The sequence below is a fragment of the Cryptomeria japonica genome, chromosome 5, assembly GCF_030272615.1.
Source record: "Cryptomeria japonica chromosome 5, Sugi_1.0, whole genome shotgun sequence".
NCBI lineage: Eukaryota > Viridiplantae > Streptophyta > Pinopsida > Cupressales > Cupressaceae > Cryptomeria > Cryptomeria japonica.
The window spans coordinates 227977287-227989789 of NC_081409.1; positions in this window are offsets into that span (position 1 = coordinate 227977287).

Below are 12503 nucleotides of genomic sequence, written 5' to 3' on the forward strand. Positions count from 1 at the left end.
CTACATTACAAAAAATATTCTCATATATATATGAGGACGCAAGCTTTTCATGAAGAGACACGACTTTTCAAAATATTAGTCGTCAACTCGAGTGTTTCTAAACTTAAGCAAAAAGAGATTCAAAAGTCCCAAATGATGAATGTAATCATCGTCTTTGAATGTTTTGATTCGAAGCGTTTGCCTTTTTAATTCATCCCCTAGCGTCAGGTACTTGAATATCATCTGGTTGACGGTGGGGGCCATATCCTTACTCCGATCAATTTCTGACAAGGCCCAATCCTTGACGCTGACAAGCTCCTTTCGCAAATCCTCCAAGGTTATTACTTCTCCTTCCTTGTAGACGGAAGGCATTCCAACGGGTCTTTCATCATCTAATTCTTTTAGATCTCTTCTCAGCATATCTTCGAGTTTGACATGATTATCCATATACGCATTACCCTCAGCCTTTTCTTCTGGCGTCATGGAATCGTTATTGCTTAGCACCCCCTGCAATCGTGCTCTTAACCGCTCATGCTCTGTTAGCGCTTTTATGGTTCCATGGTAAACTATCCAATATGGTTCAACCTGTAAGAGCATGGTGTTAAACCGATGTCCTATGATGTCATTGACCGGTTTGTCCATTTTTTGCTGGATATTGTCTGCGCGTTTATTGGCCTTCTCTGCCTGATATTTCCAGTACAGGGCATCAGAGACGTCATCCAAGCTGCGTCCTGCAGGGTATGAGGTGTATTCGCTGATAGGAGTCCCCGTTTCTAATTGCAATACCTTTGCCTGCAGCTTCTGGTTTTCCTCCTTGGATTTTTCATATAATCCCTTGTATGTAATGTTTTCTCTGACCAGAAACTCTGTCTGGTCCAAGTTTAATCTTGCAACATCCAGGTTGAGCTTCGCAGTGACCCTGGGATCGGTCTTTCCAACCTGATGAACCATGAGGTGCCCAAAGGTTTCTTCTATATCCACAATGATTGGCCTCTTCCCTTTTGGATATAGTGCCCACTGTAGGAGAGCCTTTTTGTCTGGATCATATCCAGAGCCTAGGAACAGCTTATCTACCTCCTGGGGCAATACCTGCTGATTCAAATCTTGCTTCTTCAAAAAACCATCAAATAAGAGTGCTGAATTGATATCCCAACCAGAGAAGATGATCACACCGGCCTCTTTTAATAATTTCCTCCCTTTTTCAGGAGTCATATCTTTCATGAGGACATCAATTTCATCATGTAATCTCTTCATCTGTTCTTCCTCTGGTTTTCCAGCCATGCTTCGTTTGACATGAGCCCCTTTGTATTGATATAGAAATGAGAGGAATTCCCTAGAGGAGGCGAATCCATCATCAGCAATAAAGTCCTCATGCTCAGTCATTCTTATGTCAACAACATCTTTGATGTTGATTTCTCCTGTGTCCATGTTCATTTCTGTTTCGAAACCAGGAGGATAATCCTCTCGAGGAGAATCAGGTGGGATACTACTGGCGGTTGATTTTGGTGACATGTGAGCTAGGGGCTGACTGTCTCTTTCAGTATTAATGAAGCGAAGGAATTGTGAAGGAACTCTGTGCATAATTTCAGCTTCATGTTGAAGTAGCTTTTTAGCTACCTCCAGAGGATCTTGGATATTTCCAATTAGGTCTCCGTCTATCATTCCCCTTGCCCTTTTCCATTTGTAGGCCTCCCAGACTAATTCACTCTTTCCTTTCAAAACTTTGGCCTCCTCTCACTCAAGGTTCTTAATTAGGTCGTCTGGCATTTTGGCCATATGTATCCCAGCTTTGAGTTTCTGTGAGGCTCTGGCAGTTTTTATATATCCTTCGGGATCAAAATTCTCCCTAGGCTCACCCAGAGTCATGCCATAGTAATTTAATTTATTCTGTAATAAATGATAACTCTTTGAACTTTTGATAATGAAATCAGAGAAAACTAATAGACCTAGAACAATAGATTGTTTACCAAAATCAGTTAAATGTTTAGCACTGGCAATAGACAATTGCCTTATAATCTCCAAGCTAGCCACTCTGTCTGGCACCGTAATTGGAAGCATGTGTGGTTGCCCTTCATATCCAAATACCCTTATCTCCGTGTGATTATCATGGCAATACCAATCACCCCAATTGTGTTCAATCTGTGATTCTGGAGAGAAATCCTTTGGCCTGAGGAACTTCTTAATTTCAGAGGACAAAGTATAATCCCTGCGTTGTCCAAAAGCTGCACTGAGAGGTTTCACAAAGTATTCTTGAAAATGCCAATATTGGTTGTTTATAAACCTCTGGTCCCATGCTGATACCCACAACTGAACCGGCTTCTTTAGACCATTCTTATCATAAGACCTGATGCTGAACTCATCTGGCCAGAAGTTAATTTCTTGTCCACAATAAAGAAGAATATGCATTAACATGGAGTATAATGAAAAGTGAACATTCACAAGGTCTCCTTTCATCTTTTCCAGCCCATGATTCAAGGTGTCCGCAACATAAGTAGCAAAATCAAATGACCTAGGGTCTTTTGATTGAATATCAGCACACAAAACCATAATCCCAACATCCATGAGTGGATGAGCCTCTATGCCTAGTACTTGGGCTGCAGTGTAATATGTATATTTGAAATATGGATGGAAGTGGTTGACATCAAATGGCACCTTGTCACTTTTGCCAAACTGAACAAATGACCCACCCACTTTTGGCCTATGAACAGGTAGCCTCCAAGTCCTGTAGATATTTTCCAAACTAAAGAATTCCTGTGAGAGTTTCTTCATATCAATGCTTTCCTCGATTTCCCAGTCTAGATCAAAAACCATATCAATAGTCTGCTTGTTGATTACTACTAATGTATTCCCTCTGTAATCACATATGGTTTTAGTTCTCGGGTTGTAGCAATTTACCAGAGCTTTCATTAATTCTACGTCTACAAATACATTTGGAACTGCTAACTTGCCTAAGTTCCTCTTCCACAGATTACTAATGGGTTCGGGTGCATCCCTTCTTTTGTAACCAAACAAAAATAACTCATGCCCTCGTATCTCAGTCCAGATGTCTCCTAGATTTTCAAATTTGTCCTCTAATCCTTCTTCTTCACTTTTAATCTTTTTGGACCTTACACTAGACGATGGACACTGGTCTAATAAGTCCTGAGTCAAAGCTCTCCCTTCTTTCTTCTGTCTCTTGGGCTTCTCTTCAGGGTTTAACTCTTTTCCTTTCCTACTCTTTTTAGAAGAAGAAGACGAAGGTTCCATAGTTACAGCAAATAAGAGAGACAATACTTACTTGGTAAAATGCTCAACTCTTCTGGTTATCGTTTGCAAATCTCTGCAAGTTCCTCACAGCTTTCAATCTCTTAGCATCGGTCTGATTCTTACGAAAATTCACTCAGCTTAACTGTAATTGAATGGGCAACTTGCGTATAGTTAATGTTCTGCATCTGTAACGGCTACTCAAGTGTTTTAAATTTAATTGCAGATGTGACACTTTTCAACTGGGCCTTTAATTCCTTCGCGGGAAGTACAGTCCGCTCAAAGTGCGCGCGTTTCAAATTATCGATGAAACCCTTGCCTTCGGCCGAGTGTTTGAATCTTCCATCGAAAGCTCATTTTCTTCGATAATACTGTTTCGGTGAAAAACTTATGTCGAGAGGCCACTTTCAAGACTCATCGAAATTACTTTTTCATCGATAGTCTCCCTTTTCGACAAGTTGCTCGCGAGTTTCATCGATGCCATACTTTCGATGAGTTTCTTTCTTCGATGAAGGCTTATGAGTGTTCATCGATATCTCCTTTTTCATCGATATCCTTTTTTTTCGATGAAACATCTTCTCTTTTGTTCGACGCCACGTTTATCGATGAAACTTGCATTTCGATGAATGTCTCTTGAGTTTCCTCGGTAACGACATTTCTTCGAAATCACCTTTTGCCTTTTCGCCTTTTCGATGAAACATGGTGTATCAATGAGCGGTTTCTTGCGTTCATCGAAGGTAACTTCTTGCCGAAACACCTTTGCTTAGCGCTTTATATGCCCTGTGTCGATGAAAACACTCTTTCGATGAAACCTCTCCTGCAGTGCTCGACACAGCTTACTGGCCGAAATATCCATTAGTCTTGATGCTTATGGAAACATATAGTATTATTTTTCATTTTTATTATATTTTTTCTTTTTTTTCTTTTTTTAAAAAATAGTATTCAACAGTGGCTCTGACTGAGGATGAAGGCATTCTGAACTATGCCTTCAAGAATCCAGAATCTCTGGTTTCGCAGATATAATGGTATTTACAATGGAAACGGATCCTACCCTACTGTACAGGTGATGCGGAGTGCTTCAGGAGAAGAAGTTCTTTAAGAACTGCCCATGTACTGGCAATTCTTGGACCTCCCCTGTCGCGTTTTGGAGCAAATAAGAATCCTCCCCCCCTTTGTCTATGATCACATATGGGCCGATCCATAAGGCTTCAAATTTACCATGCTTACCTTTGTCTTGACTCCTGGCATTCCACATTAAAACCCAGTCTCCTACACAAAATTTCCTGTTAGATGTCCTCTTGTCATACAACCTCTTCATTTGATTTTGAATCCTGATATTTTGCCTTTGAGCTTCTGCCCTGACCTCATCAAGTTCTACTAGCTGCATTATTCTTTCTTGTGATGGATCTTCAACATCTATTTCTTCTTGAATCATAAATCTATGTACAGGTAGAAGATTATCCAAAGGTAATCTGGCCCTTTTGCCATAAACCAATTCAAATGGAGATTTTCCTGTGGATCTTTTCACGGTTATCCTGTCTGCCCATAATGCAAGATTCAACTTTGAGTCCCATGCTTTTTTGTTCTGCCCCAGCATCTTTTTAATCATCTTCAGAATGTTCTTGTTGCTTGATTCAGCTTGCCCATTCCCCTGGGGGTGATAAGGAGAAGAATGTGATATCTTAATGCCATATTCATCACAAAAATTGTTGAATTCCTCTGATCTAAAAGACATGCCATTATCTGAGATGATTCTTGCAGGAACACCAAACCTAGTAATAATGTTCTCCATTAAGAATTTTATCACCACCTTGCTAGTGGCCTATTTGGTAGGTATTGCCTCCACCCATTTGGTAAAATAATCTGTAGCAACCAATATCCATCTGTGTCCTCCACTGGATTTTTCTGATATTTCTCCTATAAAGTCAATTCCCCACTGTTGGAATGGTTCCTCAGTCAACATTGGTCTCAACGGGAGTGATCCTTGATACTTTGTTTTGCTTGAGAACTTTTGACAAGCCTCGCATTTTCTGACATATCTATAGGAATCATTGAAGACACATGGCCAATAATATCCGGCTCTCAATATTTTATGTGCTGTAGTCTTAGCTAAGAAATGGCCACCACAAACCCCATCATGCATTTCATGAAGAACCTTGCCTGCCTGGTAGTTGTCTAGACACAATAGCAATATCCCATCTCTATTTTTCCAGTATAAGTCCCCATTTACAATCACATACCTTGCTGATTTTAACTTCAAAGCTTTCTTCTGACTATCGGTCATAGCATCTGGACACTTTAAGTGCTTAAGGTAATACATGATATCAGTGTACCATGATGTTTTCTCAATACTGAAATTAGCTTCTTCCCATCCAACCTGATTCACATCAGACTCTTCAATTTCAGTTCCTGTCATGAGTTTGGCCAGTCCTTGTCCTTTGATAACCTGTGAAATCTTAAGCTCAATGTTAAATTCTTGTATCTGATTGATCCATTTGCATCTTTTGCCCGTGACCTCAGTTTGTCTGAAGATATCTTTTACTGCTGCATTGGGAATATAAGCAATAACTTCGGCCCCTACTAGGTATGGCCTGAATTGTTTTACTGCTTTGACCAGAGCATAGGCCTGTTTTTCATTTATCTCATATTTTACTTCTGAAGGGCTTAAAGACTTGCTAAAGTATGCAATGGGCTGCTCATATCCCTCTGAATTTTTCTGTAACAACACTGCTGCTATAGTATGACAAGAGGCAAATGAAAATATCATAAATGGTTTGCCAAAATCTGGGGAAATTAGTACTGGTGCCTCAGAAATTGCTCTTTTAATAGCCACAAAGGAATCAATTGCATCTTCAGTCCAGTCAATTTTTGCCTCTTTCTTCAACATCCTTACTATAGGTTTCACTATGTCTGCGAAATTCAAAATGAACCTTCTCACAAAATTAATTTGTCCCAAAAATGACTGAATGGCTTTGATAGTTCGGGGGATGGGAACCTCATTAATAGCTGCTACCCTTTCAGGGTCAATTCTCACCCCCTCCTTGGATACTATGTGTCCAAGTAGTTTTCCCTCTTCAACACCAAAGTGACATTTCTTGGGATTCAAGGAAATTCCATATTCTAAGGCTCTTTTAAATATCTTCTCAAGGTGTTCACAGTGATCATCAGCTTTCTTCGAGTACGCAGTCAGATCATCTTGGTATACTACCATGATTATGTCAATCAATTCTGCAAAAGCCACATCCATTGCCCTTTGAAAAGTAGCTCCAGCATTGGTCAATCCAAATGGCATTCGTGCATAGACATAAGTGCCCCACGGAGTTGTGAAGGCTGTTTTATATTTTTCAGTTTCTCTAACTTTCACCTGATTGTAACCCGAAAATCCATCCATCATGGACAGCAACTCACACCCTGTTACCTTCTGTAGCATATTATCCATGTTTGGCAATGGATAGTTATCCTTTAAAGACGATATGTTTAAATTCCTAAAATCTACACATAATCTAATATCCCCATTTTTCTTCCTGACTGGTACCAAGTTAGAAACCCAAGTGGAATATCTGCATGGTTCTATTATTCCTGCATCTTTCATCTTTATAATTTCTTCTCTCATTTTTGGTAGCAATGTAGGATTAATTGGTCTCTGTTTTTGCCTAAAAGGCTTAGCTTCTGGCTTAAGTGGTATCTCATGTTGAAAGAGATCTTCCCTGTAAGCTTTGAGATCCTCATAAGACCACGCAAACACATGTCTATATCTTTTTAACAAGGCTACCAGTTGTTGCCTCATAGTAGGAGTCAATTTTTTCCCAATAAAAACATTCTTGGGGGCTTCTTCATTTCCTAGATTGATTTGTTCAACATCACTTTCTTTAACAGCTGACCCTTTGGTCTCAATTACGTCTTGAGCATTAAAAGTTCTTTCTAATGCTACCAGGCCTCTTGGTAATTTATTTGACTTTAGTTGTATAATTTCATGTCCAAATAAGGTTTCCTTACCCTCAGTTTGTTCCACAAAGTCATTAAAATTTATAGCTTGAGCCTGATAATGATCAGCACACTGTAAGAAGTTCAGCAGATCTGCATCATCTTGAAACACTTGCCAATTATACAAGTTGTCAGGAACAGATGGTCTTACTTTCATCTCCACTTCAGATATCCCAGTTAGCGTTATATCATTACCTTTTAGTGCAATATTTGCTAGAAAATCTGCCATGATGTTCTTTGATCTATCTATCCAGGTTATCTGAAAAGCATCAAAAAGCTCCATGGTATCCCATACAGCATTCCTGTATTGTTTCAGTCTTAAATGCTTCGAGGCATATCTCTCCTTTACTTGTGAGACTATTAGTTCTGAATCACCAAAGACACTTATCAACTTGATTCCATGTTTGACTGCTATGTTAAGACCAGTGAGTAGGGCTTCATATTCAGCAATGTTGTTTGTACATTCAAACAACAACTTGAAAGAATATTTGTAAGTTTCTCCTGTAGGTGAAATAAAAAGGATTCCAGCCCCACTCCCTTCTTTGCTACAAGACCCATCAAAGAACATCTTCCATATCTGACCATCATTTTCAGTTAGACATGACTCAATGGGGATCCACTCTTTAAATTTTGGTTTTGTCAACTGTACCTGGAAGTTGTCCATATCAGTTTGTAAAAAACATACTTGGTTCACTGCTCCTTCCATGTCTTCTATGATATATGTGGACCGAGGCTCCCTGTCAATTTTTATTTCCTGTCCATTTATTGGAATCGTAGCATAAGACAAATCCAACTGCACATATCCACCAATCATATTCGACCATTGTCTAGACAACAACATTCCATAGTTTGGTGGAACATCTACCACCGTGATATCTGTTTTATATGATGCTTCTGGACAGGCTGCTAATCTGAACTCTACATTCTTCATGATACCAACCACTGGGACTGATCTATTGTCCATGGCATAGCATTTCCCAAAGGTAGTATCAACTTCCAATCCTAATTCTTTCATCACCCCAACAGGCATGACGTTTATGGCTGCTCCTGAATCAATCATACAATTTTTTACCCTTTTGTTGTTTATCACCCAAGTGAGGTAAAATGGGTCTAATTGTGTTGGATTTTTAGTTATAGTGGACCCTAAGTATATAGCTGGAGCCATTTGTTCATTACTGCCACCTGTTGGGACTTCTCGTCTCTTTTCATTAACCTTCCCTTCTTGGACACCTGAAATCATTTCCAAAGTTTTTTCCCTATATTCAGGAAACCTCATGATTTCCATAATGGGACAGAAACTTTTAATTGTGTTAGTGCAGCTGAGATATCAAACGAGGTAGATTGCTGTGATGAAAGAGTTTTTACCATTTCTTTCTTTTGAACATCAGGACCCTGATTATCATCTTGCTTAGTCTTAGTTGCCTTATTCATTCGCTTAAGTGCTTCATTGTTTTCTTTCATGAAAAGACTAGCAGGTTTACCTTGTTCTGGATTCACCATCCTGTTTCTTAAGTCATAAGTCCTTTTTGCTTGTGCAACAGCATAAGCTGTAATTTTTCTTTTCTCTTCTTCAGTAGGGACTCTGAGTTTGACACTTTCATTTTTGCTGGTGGTCACAGGTAAAACAGAGCACTGATCAATATTTATAGAGTCCGACCTTCCTTCCTGACTAAATGACATCATATTAATAGTTGAATCATCCACATGATCCTCATAGCCATCCTCCTCCTCTTGCAACCCTTTTGCTACTGCACACAAAGAGGAAGCGTGTGGCATATTGCAAGCATAGCACCACATGTCATCGTCTTGAGTATAATTTACTGCTCTTTTTAAAGGATCTGGAATTTGTTGATTGTCTCTGTGGTTCCTTTCTACCGGTTTTCCATCCTTCCATGTAGTGTTATAAGGCATTTCATGTAGTCTAGGTCTCTCAGGACGGTAGTATTGCTGCTTCTCTGTTTTGTTTACTCTTACAGATAAATCTTTCAGGGCATTTAAAACTTTGTCAAGCTTATCTTCATCCCTATTGGCCTTGGGTGCTTTAGGATTGTACAATCTTGCATCCTCTCTTTTTCCAATCTTACCAGCAGCCTTTCTATTGTTCTCGATAACAATGGCATCTTTCATAACATCTCGGAGATCTCTTGGGTTTCTGGTTCTCAACTCATAGTTTGTTTTGCTGTCATAAGCATTGATATAGTACAGAATGCTCACTTCAGGTACTGGTTTCATCCTATTAGGGATTTTGTTCAAAACCCTATTGAATCTTTTGTTAAAGTCAATTACTGATTCATTTTGCTCTTTCTTAATGCTGATGATTTCATGTAATGCAAACTCAGGACTATTATGGTCTCCATATTGTTCCAGGAACATTTCTTTGAATTCTGCAAGATTTCTAATGGATGCATCAGGCAACGTTCTAAACCAGTCTCTCGCATCTTCTATTAATGACTGCATAAACAACCTGATCTTGACATCCTCATATGGCAAACCAAAATCCTCAATTACTGCATCAAATGCCTTGCAATGAGCCTCACCTGAAACTGCATTACTTCCTGTGAACTTTGGTATTGCTGTCCTGATTTCATTTGGGATGGGATATGGATACACCATCATTCTTGAAAAATCAAACTGCCTCATTTGTTCCATATTTATTAGTCCATGCCCTCCATGAGGGTTCACAAAGTTCTGGTTCATATTACCATACAAGGGCATTTGGTTTTGATAAGGAGGAGGGTATTGATTCTGGTGTTGATACTGAAACTGATTAGGGGGTGGATGTTGGTTATAAAATTGACCAGGAGGTGGATACTGATTGTGAGGGATAAAGCCTGTATGTGAGTTTTGCTGGACTGGTGGTGCACCTGATTGCACATGATCATCCCTCCTGTTACCAAACAGAGGGTTCTCATAAGCTTTGAAATCATTACTCTCTGTTCTACCCACTCCCTGAGCATATGTTTTCTTGTAGTTGTTCACATCTTTATTAAAGTCATCCTCACCAACATTTATGCCCAACTTGGCACACAGTTCCAGACATTCCTGAGTCCTTCCTGAATCTCTCATTTCAGCAGCTGCCTCCATCATTTGTCTGGTTAAATCTGTAAATCTATCTGCAGGATCTGCCATACCTGATCCTGATGGAGGTGGTGTATATTACCTGGACCGTGCTTCATGACTTTCAAAACCAGGGGGAATTTGGCATCGCCCCTTTTGAGCTTTATATGCCGCAACCAAATCTTCGTTCATCGGGCTTGAAGTTGTTGTTCTATCTTGTTCCTTTAAGGGCGAGTGTTGGCTACTTTCATGTTTATGCTGGATGTATCTTTCTCTCATGGAATCATTCATGGGTTCTTTATTTTTGTTCCTTCGTTGAGGGAAATCTAATTGGGATAAAGATTGTCCTTTCACAACCGATCTTGTCCTGTGCATTGAAATTCTTATTTCAGAGTCGCCACCTCTTGTCTAGAGGACATGAATTGTTTTTATTTCTTCTGAGCTCTTTCCCACAGCAGAGTTTCTATAATTTTCCCCAGCAAAGTCGCCAATCTGTTGGGTCTCAAATCAACAGATTGGATGGGTTCTAAGGCAATGCCAACTCCTATGATTAAACCCTCCTATTGACTTGGCCAACTTATAGAGTGAACCTATTAGTTACTAACTCTCTCTCTTTAGGCTCTGCAGGACCTAGGCGGGTATACCTATCCACTGAATGTCTCCAATAAACAGTGCTTTTTATAGCAGATATGTTATCCTATTCTGATATCCCCTGATCTTGAAATGGCATGAGTTCCTTGAATGGAGATATTGCAGACGAGTTCAAGATTGTTATTTTGTTTTGTGTTTCTTAATTACTCCTGTAGCTGTCAAAATAACTAATTGTGAAAATAAACGATAAGTATGACTTGAGATTTAGGCCAGTGCCTTCTTTATTGCATGGGTTACAGAGTCATTACAATTTTCTTCAGGGCTTATAGTGCGAATCTGTGAGACAGTTTTTTAACTCATCCCTTATGAACCTGTCAGTTACTATTTCTTTCAAAACCAAATGAATGCTTATATTATGTGCTGATTGAATGAATTTAACCCTACCCTTAAGGGACCAGTCAATTAAGCTTTGCAGGGAACAATTACAATCCGCAAGCAAAACTTTTGTTACAACATTATAACATAAAGCATAGATTTGATCTTAAGAATATGAATAACCCTATCTTTATCAGATAATATCACAGACGATTGCCAAAAGAAAATGAAATAATCCACAACACATATGCAGGGAAACAATTGATCAAAATTTGTATTCCATTGAAGTTCGTACACGAAGACTTACAGGCTGTTGTTCTTTTGCTCATAATCCTATCTAATTCTATCTCCTCTACATTACAAAAAATATTCTCATATATATATGAGGACGCAAGCTTTTCATGAAGAGACACGACTTTTCAAAATATTAGTCGTCAACTCGAGTGTTTCTAAACTTAAGCAAAAAGAGATTCAAAAGTCCCAAATGATGAATGTAATCATCGTCTTTGAATGTTCTGATTCGAAGCGTTTGCCTTTTTAATTCATCCCCTAGCGTCAGGTACTTGAATATCATCTGGTTGACGGTGGGGGCCATATCCTTACTCCGATCAATTTCTGACAAGGCCCAATCCTTGACGCTGACAAGCTCCTTTCGCAAATCCTCCAAGGTTATTACTTCTCCTTCCTTGTAGACGGAAGGCATTCCAACGGGTCTTTCATCATCTAATTCTTTTAGATCTCTTCTCAGCATATCTTCGAGTTTGACATGATTATCCATATACGCGTTACCCTCAGCCTTTTCTTCTGGCGTCATGGAATCGTTATTGCTTAGCACCCCCTGCAATCGTGCTCTTAACCGCTCATGCTCTGTTAGCGCTTTTATGGTTCCATGGTAAACTATCCAATATGGTTCAACCTGTAAGAGCATGGTGTTAAACCGATGTCCTATGATGTCATTGACCAGTTTGTCCATTTTTTGCTGGATATTGTCTGCGCGTTTATTGGCCTTCTCTGCCTGATATTTCCAGTACAGGGCATCAGAGACGTCATCCAAGCTGCGTCCTGCAGGGTATGAGGTGTATTCGCTGATAGGAGTCCCCGTTTCTAATTGCAATACCTTTGCCTGCAGCTTCTGGTTTTCCTCCTTGGATTTTTCATATAATCCCTTGTATGTAATGTTTTCTCTGACCAGAAACTCTGTCTGGTCCAAGTTTAATCTTGCAACATCCAGGTTGAGCTTCGCAGTGACCCTGGGATCGGTCTTTCCAACCTGA